The sequence below is a fragment of the Sinocyclocheilus anshuiensis genome, unplaced genomic scaffold (assembly GCF_001515605.1).
Source record: "Sinocyclocheilus anshuiensis isolate Anshui unplaced genomic scaffold, SAMN03320099.WGS_v1.1 scaffold260, whole genome shotgun sequence".
NCBI lineage: Eukaryota > Metazoa > Chordata > Actinopteri > Cypriniformes > Cyprinidae > Sinocyclocheilus > Sinocyclocheilus anshuiensis.
In genome coordinates this window covers 302,205-318,127 of record NW_015557134.1, presented here as the reverse complement: position 1 = coordinate 318,127, position 15,923 = coordinate 302,205, and the positions used below count along the sequence as shown (strand labels likewise).

At 38.7% G+C, this 15,923-nt stretch overlaps 1 protein-coding gene across 2 annotated transcripts in view; it reads left to right on the top strand.

Moving 5' to 3' along the window:
* Positions 1-3,676: 3,676 nt before the first annotated feature.
* The window catches only part of LOC107678031 (neuroligin-2-like), an 88,807-nt gene continuing 76,560 nt past the window's right edge, over positions 3,677-15,923 (top strand). Inside the window, exons 1-2 of one of the 2 annotated variants that reach the window (XM_016473143.1) lie at positions 3,677-4,132; positions 4,256-4,404. The gene's annotated coding sequence lies outside the window, so the exon portion shown is untranslated. Of the gene's footprint in view, positions 4,405-15,923 lie in introns of both variants that reach the window. The other variant, XM_016473142.1, reaches the window with a different exon arrangement.

Genomic DNA, 15,923 nt, shown 5'->3' with positions numbered 1-15,923 from the left:
ATGGTAACAGTTTAAAAGTAGCCCAATTCTGTGGAAAAAACGCGGACTTGACAACCCTGCATCCAACAAGAGCTGCAGGAGTCAAATTTGTCTGATCTCAGGTCGAGAATAAGGAGAGATGACTGACAAAAACATGCTTGAATATTTGCTGCTCAACAGATCCTGAACTCACTGACAAATATCTGATCTTGTAAGATGTGCTCCCTTTACACAGAGTGTGTGTGATCGCGAAATCGAAAGTGAAAGTGAACAGCGCAAACGCTCATTCAAAAGAGATTTAAATACTCCGCATACTGAGAGCGGCTCCGCGATGTGCTAAAATGATATACAATATTAGAATGTTTAAATGAGTGGACACGAAAATCGCGGGAGCGAAACACATGTTGCAGGAGCAGACGGCAATGGTCAGAGATTTAGCAGGAGCGAGATTAAGAAAACAGCCGAATCCCGGACATTTTGGACGATTAAGAAATCCCGGCCGGACGCATTTTTTTTAGGTCCAAAAAGAGGACATGTCCGGGGAAAAGAGGACGTATGGTCACCCTAAATAAAAGCGACTAGCCTATTTATTTGACATTGGTGTTGATCATATTGCTGTTCTTTTCTGTTTAATACTTGAGGCCATCTATTAGACTGATTTTTCAATGGTAAGTCTTCTACTGTTAATGCATGGCCTCTCATGGATTATTTCATAAATAAATATTATTTGTGGTGGTCTGGACTTCTTCTTCTTCTTCTTCTTCTTTTTCTTCTTCTTCTTCTTCTTTTAAGTAGTACTGAGATTCCTGACCATTTTAGTTGAATAACAACACATCAGTAATATGATAACATATTCACAAGAGGGCAATGTTTACGTTTTAATTTTGTTGCCCAAATGTATTTCGGAAATTCGGATCACCTCTGTGTGGACTAGCTGGAATAGTGCACACAAGCACATCAGTTCAACCTTCATGCCCAACACTAGCACACATTAACATTTCTTACAAATATTTTAAAATATTCCATCAGTTGTGTGTTTTGGAACAATTATGTATTATGTACATATATGTATGGGGGTGAAGGATAAAAGGAGCGGATTATAATTAGTTGATCTGGGTATTTATCATTAGTTTCCACACTAAGGGCTGTAAATCGATGAAAGATATTTTCTGTGTGTCAATGCAAGTATAATTTATAAAGAATAAATGATATACACTGGCTAAAATGATGGAATATACCATAGGATAGTTTTTTTTATTATTATTAAATGTACTGCAGTAATACCATGGACATATATGTTTTCTGTCATGATATGTTTAAGTGTCTTGTTGCATAGCCCACTGTTTATTGAAATGCTACTGGTATTACATTTACTATGGTATACCACAGTACTTTGTGATACCCACTTACTACATTTCTCCCTCACACACCTGCCATTTGATCGAGTTCTGGCCATTAGTTTACCAGTAGCAACAGTGTCACGTCATAGTGAGCTCATGATGCAATATGAAGAGAGGACACTTTGACACTTTTTCTGACGTCACGCCGAAGCAGATCCTCAAGGCGGGAGAAATGTTTCACCATAGAGGCGCATTCAGATGGTTCATGTGAAATCACGTTGATTAATTAATTAGAGCTGGATGAAAGTACTCAAAGCAGCAGCACGGAATGTAAATTCAGTACAGACAAAGCGTCAGTATGTGAAAACGTGAACATACGGGACGCTACAGCCACCGGAGGTAGTGTGAAGAATTGCAATCAATCTGCGGTAGCTGTTAAATGTGTGTGAGTGTGGCAAGCAGTTTTAACATTTATTCCTTAAAACTATATTTTGCTACTAGTACTTATTGTCTAATTACTAGTAAGTTGCTAGACACCGCCAGATTTTTTTTTATTATTTTCACTTCCCAGAAATTTGTGTGAATATCTGAACATGCAATATGTCAAAAAAGAGCAAAGGCTGCACTTTAAAAAAAACAAAACAAACAAACAAAAACACCATGCATTTTTTTTTCTTTTTTAATAATCAAATGTGAGTATGTTTAATTAAAAAAAGAAACATTTTGAACGAAAAGCTTGCATTTTTTTGTAAAAGACTACATCTGGATCAGATTCAGATCGATGATCAAAACATATATGGAGTAGACTGCTTTCTTCAACACTTTACTATATATTTCAATATGTATTTTATTTTACCTATTTTACTAAAACAGATACCTGTTTCAACTCACAAAAAAGGACTCACCTTGCTCTCAAATCACAAAAAAAAATAAATAAATATAAAATAACGCAGAAGCAAACAATCCGGGTTTTTTTTATTCCTAATTACAAAAAATACATAATAGAGACAATGTGCAGGCCAGTTGACCTATCGGTAAGCCCCTCCCCTCGAACGCAGATGAGCCAATGGCAGTTGAGTATCAGTTGCATGGGGACCAGAACTTGGACAGCTTTAGGTTTCAGCGTCATAGAGAAACATTGGAAGATACTAAGCTCTCATTGCTTTGATGGTGTTTATGCTACCAAAAAATGGTAAAACAATGTGCCTGGGGTACTTGTAACACTGACTCCAGGTATCCTAAGAAGATAGGCAATAGAATTTGGAATATTTTATTATTCAACATTCATTTTCTGGTTGTCATACTCATTAAGTTAAAATTTTCATCTGCTCAAGCAGAACGTTAATGTCATCTTGTGCTTCAGCAAGGGATCTCTGGCTAAAACTAGATAAGGTTAAAGTTAGTGAGACCATGCTAATGTACAAACATAAATAGCTAACTGTTCTCACATCATGTACAGTATTGGTTAAAAACACGTAAACAAAATTCTACATATCAGTGCCTCTCCATATTAAACTGGTTAAATGTAAATTAATTTAATCGTACCCTGTGGTACATGTTGATCCTGGATGTTGTCATCTGCGATCATGACGACCGTAACATGAGGTTTCTCCGGCTTGCATTGTGATCTGTAAAACCTTGCTTCCAAATTAAACTTGTAACCCATAATATTAATTTTAAAATCTTTTATATATCCCTCCATGGCATATTTAATTCCCACTTGAATGCTCCTCAACGAGAGGTGGTCCTTCTGTGTCCAAAGTTTATCAATAACATCTTGGGACAAGGTTTTCACACGGACAGCTGTCATTGTAAGACAGTTAGCAACTCCGTTTGTTTGTCTGAGGGAGCAAGGGGGGCGGGGCTTACCGATAGGTCAATTGCTGTTAATGGCTTTTATATTACTAATAATATTTTTTTTAAACTTTAAAATTGCCACTCTGACAAGCCTTTACATACAAAGCAAGAAGAAATTTTCTAGTAACAACTGGCATAGCTCATACAGTAAATGGGTAGCTGATAAATACGCTTTAAAAGTACCAGTAAATGATAAAATACATATGAGAGTGAACTGATATTTGAACCACAAATAATGACGGGAATTTGCCATTTGTTGATACAAAAAAAAAGGTATGGGCTACCTTTTACTATTGGGATAGTGACAAGCAAAGAAACAGTTAATAGTATGAAATAAATAGTTACTAGTGAAACTGAAAAAAATTAGGAGACTAAATTACTTGAAACTATTGGAGCTCTAGAAAAAAAATGTGTAAACGGCTTGCATTAGCGCGTGCGCGTGAAAGGGAGAGAGAGGGAGAGAAAGAGAGAGGCGGACATCGGGATTCTGGACTCCTGAATCTTGACAGCTGTGCGTGAAGTGCGGAATGGATATCTGAGAGACATACATCTTCATTGTTCACGAGTGGGAATAATAGGCTAATAACAATTATCGCTATTATCAGATAGCGGTGAGAGAAAAGAAGACGAATCTCAATTGTTTCCCCACTTGTACGCAAAAGAAGAGGACTCGTTTATGAGTGAGACAGACTGAGAGCAGATGAGAAGTCGTGCCACCGGATGGTTTTTATTATTTGGTGTTTTTTGATGCACGAACGGACTCTGAAATGGGTCGCCATGACGACAGAGCGCCGAGTTAGCTGCTAATGCGTTATACGCATTTGTTTCTGTTATTGTTTTATTTTATAATTTCCCTACCTCCTTTACAGTGATAAAATATGTTGTAACCTCGCCGTCAGAAGACACGGGTGTTGTCAGATAAAAAGAAAGAAAAAAGGAGGAGGAGGTGTTAAGAGGTTTATTCCCCATTCTTTTTTTCCGTTTCTTAATTTTCCCTATCCTCCTTCCTTTTTATGTCTTCTTTATTTTCTTTCTGTTTTTCTTTTATTGTTTTGGGGGCGCCGACTGACGCGAAGAAGGTAAATTGATGTGCGAGAGCCTGCGACACATTCATGACGAATTACCTAAGAAAAAAATACCGATGGCATAAACACCGGCTTCACCACTGAAGTACGAATAATCACTGGGAAAGAACCAGAGACGCATCGACTACATCCCTTTCATCGCGGTAAGCGGGTTTCTGTTGTCTGTTATTATAATACATATTTGCACGATTAACGTAACGCGTCTGTATCGGTTTGGCGCACCGTTCACGAATGAGATGTCTAATTAGAAGTGTTCAATAAAGGTGCGCTTTTGTCAGGCAATGCCGACTGCCATGGCCTGTTGATAAGAAAATAAAGGTTTTATGATTGACACACTTGGCCAACATCCGCATATCCTACTGTTTTATTATGGCATGTCTCGTCTGCTTCAAAGAAAATCGACGCGTTCATCAGATCTAGAACAAATGATCTCGACGCGACGTTGTCGCGTGGCCTTTACCGGCCATTTGCGCCTCTAATTGCATCCATCGCTCGTCCCTCTGGCAACGTGAGGATTGATTTATTTTTGCACTTGATAGATAATGGTAATGCGCCCTGAATGATGGCAAACATCCGCAACCCACGGACTTCTCATCGCCTGTTAAATGTTTAATGGCATTTACGTAAGTGTGAGATAGGATGGAGCAAAGACAACCCATCTAACCCAACTGCACACCCACGACGCCCATGCACGCATAAGTATGGAGGTGTATAGGAAGCCATGGCTCTCACAGAGGGGCACATTTATATGCTGTGGTGGTTGGGCAGTGCTCTGTCAATGGCAGAATTCAGCACAGACAAGGAGTCCTCTGTTCTCCAGAAGGCTGAGGATGTGCCCGTTCCCAACCCAAGTGCTGGTTGATCGGTCTAATGTCTGATATGACCCGATGTAGATCGTTTAGTGCTACTAAATCTGTCTGCTGTCCTTGTATGATGTAGCAGAGGTGAGGTCTTCATGCTGCTCAAAGCTTTCCATTCTTTGCTGGAGTTCTGCTGCAGTCCCTCACGTGGATTGAGGAGAAACTAGTAGTTGATTTCAGAGCATGTGTCTATGTGGAGCATTCGGCCTTCAGACTTCATGTGTGTTACTGTGCACATCCATCATACTGTCTTACATGAGATAAAAAGACAAAACCCCTTGGTTGGTGACCCATTCTAAAGAGGACAAAACAATCTATAGAAATAAGGCTAGTATTTGTATGAATCAAATCTTTAGACTTGGAAGGTTTTCTATCATTTGCGGAATTCAAAATGCTGTTGATAAAAATAAGCTGTGGTATATTGTTTTGGATGATTTACAAACAGAAAGGATGGAAGGACCAGAAAGAAATTTTTTTTTTTTTAAAGCGCTTCAGACCAAGAGAAAGACCTAAGTGATGATTTAGGTTGAAAATGACTGATTCTATATGTAATTCAATAGAATATTTGTTATAAAATTGTACATTTAATTCGGTGACAATTGTGTTTTTCACATTGCAAGAGCAGAATACAAAGAAAAGGCCATGAAGCCACAACAAAGCACTTGTTTGAGACTAATGGAACTCCTGTTACATTAATGTCATAAAATACTATTCAAGTCAGATTGACGTATAATGGTCAATCGTTAGACAATCTGAATTTGTGCTTGTTGTTTTTACAGGGTCTTGCATTGTTTGCTCTATTGCTACAGTTCAAGTGCATTATCACCTCTCCCATTCCTCTTTCTGCTGTGCTCAACTGAATGCCCACATCAAACCTGATTTTTAATGAGTCTTACAATATGTTGATAGATGGATGAAGCACAGCCGGAATGCCCTGAAGTCAGGGCAAATGGCCTCCGTTATTGTGAGCAGAACAACGTTAGAGTGCTGTATACCCAGGGCTGGAGTGTTTGTGATGTAAGGGGGACAGAATTGCTTATGTCTTAGGTTGGCCCAGGCCTCAGAACAGGTAAATAATGAAGAAAAGTGCAGTGTTAGCTTGATGTAACCCACTCCATGTGCCCTTCTGTGCAGCCTGTGGTTTTTGTGTGTATGCCGTCTTGGGAAGCACTCACATGGACTGCAGCCTTATTAAACTTTAACATTCTCTGAGCACTGGGCAAAACGGAAAGAGATGGATTTTAGACTTGGCCCCTTTAAAATGGAGTTAGTGAATAAATCAGAAACATCCTTATTGTTTGGTGCTAGTGTCTGGCAGTGATGGACAGCTGTAATTTTGAGAACAGAACTTGGGTCTTGATTCAGAGTGCTTTACTTATTCACTTATGCGAAAGAGGGATAATAATATTAACAATTCATGATGACAGTAACAATGTTTCCTTTCTTTCACTCCAAGGAATACCCAAGGTCAGAGCATCTTTTTTTTTCAGTTCACACATGCACAACAGTATTCGTCAGACACTATTCTGTGTCCATGCGGAATTTATTGGAAAGCTTTCATCTCCCACAAAAGCCTGACCTCTGTCTAGTCTTGTAAACGCAATGTCAGTGAAATTGCAAAATACCGTTTTTATTCAACATTATTATCTCTTCGTCCTAGGTCGCAGCATTTGAGTACAGCAATTGTACAGATAAGCATTTCTGAATGTTTATGCCTCTCACAAGCGAGCATTATAAACCTTCGCTCTCCTTGAAGTGTCACACAACCCTTCTTTTACATCTTTCAAAGCAGCCGTGACCCGTGAGTTGATAGCGGTTGATTTTCCACAACAATGTCTGATCGTGGTACACGCTTTCTGAACTCCACTTTGTTGTAGTAGAGTTGCGGCTGTTGCATTGTGTGGCCTGATGTGCTCAGACATCTGTGTGCCATTATCTCTGTCCCAGCATGTGCAGCATGATCCGCTCACTGTAGACAGCATCGCCACAAGCAATGAATCATCGGCTGAACCTGACAGCCCCCTCTCATCTAGATCTATATTTCAGCCTCAACACATGATATGTGGTGCCCGTTGCCTGACAGAGTCCTGCCGTTGTTCTGAGCTGTAAATGCACTAATAAAGCCGTAATCTTCCTTCGTAACTTTACCTGGAGGTACCTGCACCTAGCTCCTTTCAGAAGAGTGCTGAGTCAAGTTTCCTTCCTGTCCTAAGTGACAGATGCAGAGACATCTTGTTAGAGAAGCTCTGGACTGACTTTACAGCTCTCTCAAATAATTCCTGTCCTTCAGAAGTCTGGAATCCACAGATAGACATGCTAAATGCCACATCTGTGGTCTATCTTTCTTGGATAGCAATAAAAAAAGGCTGGAGTGTCCACTCATCTTGAGTTTTGCCCAGGACTGAAAGAACCTGTAATCCGTCAGGAAGATTTTTTTAGGATGGTGCTGAGCTTTAAAGTTGCCTAGAACATGGCACTCCCTCGCTCTTCAGTGCGCAGCCTGAATCTGAAAGGAACTGGGAGGGAAATTAACAAAAAGGACGGGAGTAAATGGAGAAGTCAGTGGATCACCCTGTGGTTCAAGGAGTAACTGTAGATGGTGGGAAAGCGGATTGATGTCACTTGGAAAAAAAGACTGATGCAGTTTTTCCCTGCTGTTCTGAAAACTGTATTTAATTATTAATTTGTTTGGAAACCCAAATCACAACTGGGGCTACATTGCAGCTATAGAGGAGTGGTGGAGGTTCATTAGTCCTGGAAAAACTCCAAACAAACATGGCAGTGACAGAAAACAGACGAATGGATGGTCCGTTTCCATCCGGTGTTCCTTGATTTAGTCAGAATTCGCTCTGTTAAGCTCTCGGGTTTAGTAAAGCTTCTGTGCACTTTAAGTGTGCTGCCTTCATTATCTTACCCTAATGGCATAAATCCAGCGTTACGAATTAATTACAGAATGTAAAATGTGTCCTGTTTCAGGCACAGTAAGTCGCCCTGAAGGTGAGCATCTGGCTTTGTTGCAGTGTGTTTTTAGAGTGGAAAATGCACCAAAAATGATGTTGAATAGTAGGAGTTTGTCAAGGGTGTATGTTTAATGACTCATGCGCTGGTACAAGAAGACTCGAGTGAACGGTGACACTCTTGAACTGATATTGACATTCTGCAGGTTCATTTCAAGCCAATTATGGACGAGGTGATGATTGTAAAATTGCGTATTGATCTTGGGTTTTAGTGTGGACCCTCCCGCCCTTGAGTGTTAAACATAGTCGAGTGCTGCCTGCTGTAATCACATCAAGAAACCTCCCCAAGATTCCTTCTCTCTCTTCCTCTCTTCATTCTGAATGTTGATTGTCTCAGTCTCTCTGCAACACATTCAGTTGTCCCTCACCCAGTGTCAATGGATGAAAGTTCCTAGACTTAGTCCAACAGACTTTGAGAGAATCCAGAGATTTTTGATGGTTGTGACCTACAAAAAAGGCAAACTCTGTTATGGGCTCATGCAAATATGGAACCAAGATCATCTATTTCTAGGTTCAAGTTTTTTTATTGGCATCAATGTTATGAAGAAACTATGGAAGCTTTCCATTGCACAATTGGTTCTTCACATGAAGAAAAAAAAAATGCTTCTTTTTAGAATTGGTTCTTTTAAGAGTGTAGATTCTGTGAAGATTTTGGGAGGTAATGAATGCCAGAAATGTTAAAAATAGTATTTTTTAGAGTCCTCCTCTCTGTATTACTGTATCAATGGAAGTACTACGTGCAGCTGTCGCCTTGCAATGAGGATTAAAAGCTTGTAAGAAATTAAGGCCAGTATTCGTTTCATAGTTTTGCAATGCTGTTTTTTTGTGTCTCCGGCAATACAATATAGAGAAATCAGGCAGTAATGACAGGTGCATTGGATGATGTGAGAAAATATAATAGCATTTCATTTCCAAACCAGCTTGAACAACTACTTCTAATCATGTGTGCCATCACGCAGCATGCATTAATATCTCCTGTGTTAATGTGAGAATGAAGAATAGCGGCATTATGAACCTGAATTAATAATGAATACTAGCTATTGATTGTCTTGCTGGTTGAGTCATTCTTAGAATGCATAAATCGATCAGTTACTGACTGAGTGCTCATCAACAACTCGTGCGTTGACATTCAAGTCTAGCAGAGATTTTTTTAAATGCTGTTTTCTATTTTGTATGTGTTAAAAACGCAGTGCAATATTATTTATGCATTCCCTCAGATTATATTATACGCTAAAATTATCAGTTTAAACTGATTAGAAAAATTTAATCTACAAGAGAGCTCTCGAACACACTCTGATGTTGATGCTGAGCAATTTGAAATTTAACTGCATTACTTCTCATTTGACCTTTAAGTCAGGCTGTAGAACTAATGGCTCCATAAATTTGTATTCAGTAAAGTGTTAATGTGCCTTGTAGGGTTTATTTTTAACAGGCCGCTAAAATTCCAAGTGTAATTGTCCAGTACCTGAACATCATTCAGTTGTGTGCAGGAATCATTCAAATGACCATTGCATAATGCGAGAAAGGTTATGTGACAAGAGAGAAGAATTGCTGTATTGAATGCTGATATTGAATTGGTGTATCTAAATGTTGCAGAAATTATAGCCCACTGTATACAACTAAAGCAGAATATTTGGTGGCAGAAACAACGGGGAAAAAAAAGATTTCATAACTGCTCTCAAAGCTGGCCAGCACGGCCCGTAGATGTTTCAGAACCTCTTCCTTGTGGACAGCGACAGATTTAGAGCAGGCATGTTGATGGGCCAGTTCCAGAAATGAAATGAAGCTGCCTAGTTTCTCTTGCTGCCAAAGTTGTGTTTGATTGCTGCACAACAAGGAAGTCATCACTTAGAGCAGTGGTTCTCAAACTTTTTACAGCAGCATTTTGTTGCAAAATAGAACAAACACGACAATATTCTGTTTAAAATATAGGCTACATTTAAAATGCAAAATGTTCACTTAATATTACCTTTTTTTGTTGAACTGTTGTAAAAATGAATGTCACATTTGCCATCGTTTGGATATTCAGGGAAATTTGCATTCTTGCTCGTATCTTAAAAATGAAAACAATAACACGCACAGTGTGTCTGTATCGAAGAGAGTTTAAATCGGTCTCTGAGTGAAGATTGTGAAGATCTACTTTAAAGATACATTGAACAGCAGCGTGATTTGCTAAAACAGCATATTCAGCAAGCATCCTATCACATGCACGCTGCGTGTGTGGATGCAGTCAGTTTTGACCGCAAAAAATTAGGTAAGCTGACTGGATATCATGTATTTGACCGTTTACAGCACCCCCATTTTCCTGTTTTTACATTAGAAGCGGCATTTTGCTTGTCAGAAATACATGTTTGGTTTTAATGTTGCTTTAAGTTGGGGTATTAAATGAATGCCAAAACTCAGAATTTTGTTCGCGTACCCCCCACCGTCATCTGTACCCCAGTTTGAGAACCACTGACTTAGAGTATGGCATACATTTTTTTCTGCTCACATTTAAGGTTCATGAACGGCGTAGCTTAAAATCTGAAATATTTCTCTGCGTAAAATGATGTAGTTTTTGGTTCTTTGCTTTGACAATGAACGAAGAATAAGTCTAGACAGACTCTTGGCTTTTCAATACTTAATATCTTTGCTAGGAATTATGTCTCTATTTCTTGATTACATGACCAGAATCTGCTTTTTTCCCCTATCCTTTCTTCACTCTCTCACGCAACCCATTATTTTGAAAGGGAACGACAGAATAGCTGAAGTCCCAAAAGGCTGATAGCATATCACCATGTTAGCAGAGGGATCACCCATGTACTTCAATCACTCTCATAGCTACTGCCATTAAACCAGGCGTACAGAATGCCTGACTGACAGCCCTGTCTCTGAGGGAAACAAATCGGGCCGGGCCAGCCTCCCGACCCCCAATCAATATGCCAGCCCAGCTGGGACCAGTGCCACCAATCACTTTGTCTGGAGAGGGACGGAGACAGACAGGACGCCCGAGAACTTGACTCGTGCTGTGTTTAGTGGGAACTGTGTTGAAAGACAACATGGCTGAGAAAATGTTCAAACATCCCCCGAGGACAGGAGTGTAAAGGCAGAAAAGTACACCGCTACAGTTCACTGAGTGATGCTCATGTACAGTGAGTTGAATTTCTCTTTGCTTTTAAAATATATCTCTATTGTACAGCCATAAACTAAAAGCCTAAGCAACAAAAAAGACATGTTCTATATTGCATGTCAGATTTTTTTTCCACTTTGAGCTTAAAAACGCAATGTTACTGTTAAAGCGCTCATCTCTCTCCCTCTGGCCAGCTACTTGTAGCGAGTGGTGATTTATAAAGCCATGGAGAGGCCGACGTCCCCCCTCCAGTGCGGAGCGTCAATGCGTAATTACTTTGGAAGATGAATGGGGCCCATCCAGGCTGTCCTGGACCCTGAGTTAAATCACAGCCCCCCCTTTCCTCAGGGTTCACATACACTCACAGAAACGGCCGACATCTCAACAATGAGTGTGGCTCTGTTTCACCTGTTCCTATTGGTTCTCTCTCATAAACCTTCTCCTCATGTGCCTTACATCCATCTAACAAGACCAGATGCCAGAGATCGGGTTCATTTCCCCTCTGAGGGCGAAAGCGAGAGGCAGAGAGAATTTAATGAAATGTGAAGTAGGTGCAGAAGATAGAGCCCGTGGAACTTATGCGTAGACATAATTTTGGACAAATTTAGCAATTCCCAGTTGACTGTGACAATCTCAGATGTGCAAAGAGTCAATTAGTGATTCTAAAGTACAGTTTCCCTTACTAAAAAGTAATCTACGGTATGTGTGTGTTTGTATGTGTGTGTGTGTGTGTGTGTGTGTGTGTGTGTGTATTCATAAACTGTAAGATACTAAAGAGAATATTGTGCCATTGCTATAATAGCATGGTATTATTTGATTACGACATTCATATATCATGATTTTTAAACACTATTATTGGGCTGGTGTTTTTTAAGGTCAAGGACCCCAAAAATGCTGATTCTTTCACAAGGGAACCCCATTCCAAAAATATAAAGGCAAATAAATATTTATGTATAAAACCCAAATTAAAATATATGACGAGTTCAGATGCAAAAGTGCCGTCTGAAATTTTGTTCTAAAATTAATATTTTTCTCAGAATCCCATGTTTATGTTCAGTTATTCAGTTATTTTTACTATTCATTGGCATTAAAGTAAAATTACTGAACATACACATAGGAGGCTGAAAAAAATGCTCAAATTTTCAGAAGAAAATTTCAAATGGCACTTAGAGGCTTTTGTATCTGAACTCTTCGTATGTTATGTTCGTATGTTATGTATGACTAAAACTGTAATAGACACAACTAGTGGTCGACCGATATATCGCCAAGGCCGATATATCGGCCGATATTTATTTTTCAAATATCGGCATTGGCCGATAGGTTTTATCTAAGCACGCAATGCTTACATTCTCCCTCTTGTTCGCTGTTGTCGTTAACAGTTCTGTCTAATACAGATAGAAGTAATAATCAGATAGAACGGTTAAACAAAGGAATTAAAATACAAAAAGTATTATAACGATTGCTTTTATATTATTATTCAAATTATGCTGCACTTTATGCATTTTGCCCACTTCCATATTCATGTCATTTCTACTGTGTGCTGTATGTAAAATGAGTGTTACCTTGGCTTTATTTGAAAAAATGTGATTCCCAATGCACACAAACTTCCCAGAATACTGAGTGCCCTGTTGGTTACAGTGTTTACTTCCTTTTTAATTATATTTTTATTAAATATTTATTTATTTGTGAAAAATACTTTGTCATCTAAAGTATATGTATGTTTATTTTACACATTTATTTTTTAATCCATTGTCAAATTATTTCAAATTTCTTAAATATTAATTAAAATAAATAAAATCATATCGGCTTTATATCGGCCATCGGCCACCATGCTTTCCAAGATATCGGCATTGGCATCGGCTGTCAAAAAGCCAATATCGATCGACCACTAGATACAACTGTAAAACTTTTCACACTTTCTTTTCACTAATAAGTGTATAATGTATGTTTAAAACCCCAATTAAAATATATATGTTATGTGTATATATATTGTGAATTGATAAATGCAATTAAATAAATAACAGGTATACTTAAAGTCTGCTAAATTGGAACAACTAGCCTAATTTTGTACTAAATGCACTTTAATTGTGTGGAAGTAGTGCTGAAGTCCAGCTAAAGATGTGTTGAAGTATATCTGATTGTGCTAAAAAGGAACTATTGCTAGTATACTTTAGGTACACTTTAAATATCTTGTGTTTAAAGACCAATATTATTCAAAGATCATACAATCCTCATCAATAGTGATTGACATTAAAACACATAATAAGTTTTAATACGAAGAAATGTGCATTGTGCACAAGTAGTACTCCAAATAAAATGAGTTTTATATCACGTCACGAGCGATCAGTACATATGTTTATCTATCTATGTATGTGTGTATATATATATATAGCCATCCATTCATTAATAAATAGAATTAATCTCCTTATTTCAGGGAAAAATAATATTAAATGTTATGAATGTGAGTGTAAAATGATTTTCTCACAATTTTTGGGGGGGTCCTTCACTCTTAAAAATAAAGGTGCTTCATGATGCCATAGAAGAACCTTTTTGTCTAAATGGTTCCATAAAGAACCTTTAACATCTGAAGAACCTTTCTGTTTCACAAAAGGTTCTTTGTGGCGAAAGAAGGTTCTTCAGATTATAAAAGAACCTTTGGCTGAATGGTTCTTTGTGGAACCAAAAATGGTTCTTCTATGGCAGGGGTAGGCAAGTTCGGTCCTAGAGAGCCGCAGTCCTGCAGAGTTCAGCTCCAACCCTGAAAACAAAACTCACCTGCCTATAGCCTTAGTAATCCTGAAGACATTGATTAGCTTGTTCAGGTGTGTTTGATTAGGGTTGGAGCTGAACTCTGCAGGACTGCAGCTCTCTAGGACCGAACTTGCCTACCCCTGTTCTATGGCATCGCTGTGAAGAACCTTTTAAGCACCTTTATTTTTAAGAGTGTTGGATTCTAGTTTGAAAACCCCTTCTGTAAGGAGCATCAAGTCATTGTAGTGTCCAAAAAACTGGTGATGCAATTATAGTTTGGTATTTGGGTTTGATTTTAAGAATCAAACCCAAAACCTTTGGTGTGACAGCGCCATGTTCTACCAGCTTAGCTTTTGGAACATCATACAAAAACACCATGTTACATATTGTAAACATCGCCTCTCTAACTGCACATACTCTTCCATTTTTAAACCTGCGTATAAGCACTGTACTCATTCATACGGAAGCGCACACAGATGCATGCATGTGCCACTGGGGAATTGGTCTTTTTAGCCAAAGCTCTGTCTTCTGCCTCCCTCTGAGCTCCTCAGTTAGGGCCAGTTAGCTTGGCTAGCGCTGAAGGTTTAATCCCTCCCTCAGAAAGCTGTGGGTGCCTCTAAACAGAAGAGAGTGGCCTCGGGAGACTGCAGCCTGGCTCTCCTCTCCCGTCTCACTCACTTTCATGCGTGGGTTAACTCGCTGAGGTGGGAGGACTGGCGAGGGGTGCTGGCGAGAGCTGGAGCTGCTTTTTAAGCCGTGGATGTGTGTGGGGTCTGCTGGGGAATTTGGCATGACTGTCTGCATGTAGTTTGGCAGGCCTAGACTGTACAGGGGCTGGATTTAATGATGCCAGAGAGAGAATTTGATACAAAAGACAGAATAAGGAAAATCTGTGTTTCTTTGTGCATAGACAGTCGACTCTGATGCAACCAACATCCACAAAAAAAATAAAATAAATAATAATAATGCTTTGCTTGAAGCCTGAATGTATAATGTAGTATAAAGCTAATTCCTTATGGGCCTTATTCAAGGTAGACACCATTTAACCATATGAAAATGAAAACAGGGCTATGGAAGAATAGATATACAGTCTGTTCAGTGGGTTGTGCTGTTGTAAATCATCACAAAATGTGATTTTTTTTTCATGGGTTATGAAAAGTAGACATTACCTTAAGACATCCTGTAAATAAAACAGCACTGTTCATAGCCTCGAAGTCATTCATTATGGAATGAAAACTAGTTAAATGTGGCCTTTATCCTGTCTAAAGGCCTGTTCACACCAAGGATGGTCACACCACCACATGATAACATTTAACATAAAGTATATAGAAAGTGCGTAATAGTATATATATATATATATAATATATTTAATATTAGATACACTAGGTACAATTTCCAAAATTAATTTATTATTAGCTTTTATTGTGTCATTTGTATTTATGTAAATTGTAAACTGTTCATTTACATTCACTTTTTACAAACTCACAGATGTTTTTTGACCCCCAACTGATGGCAGCTATATATATATATACAGTGGTGTGAAAAAGTGTTGGCCCCCTTACTGATTTCTTATTTTTTTGCATGTTTGTCACACTTTAATGTTTCAGATCATCAAACAAATTTAAATATTAGTCAAAGATAACACAAGTAAACACAACATGCAGTTTTTAAATTAATGTTTTTATTATTAAGGGAAAACAAAATCCAAAACTACATGGCCCTGTGTGAAGAAGTGTTTGCCCCCCTGTTAAAACTGTGGTTTATCACACCTGAGTTCAATTTCTCTAGCCACACCCAGGCCTGATTACTGCCACACCTGTTCGCAATCAAGAAATCTCTTAAATAGGACCTGCCTGACAAAGTGAAGTAGACCAAAAGATCCTCAAAAGCTAGACATCATGCCGAGATCCAAAGAAATTCAGAAA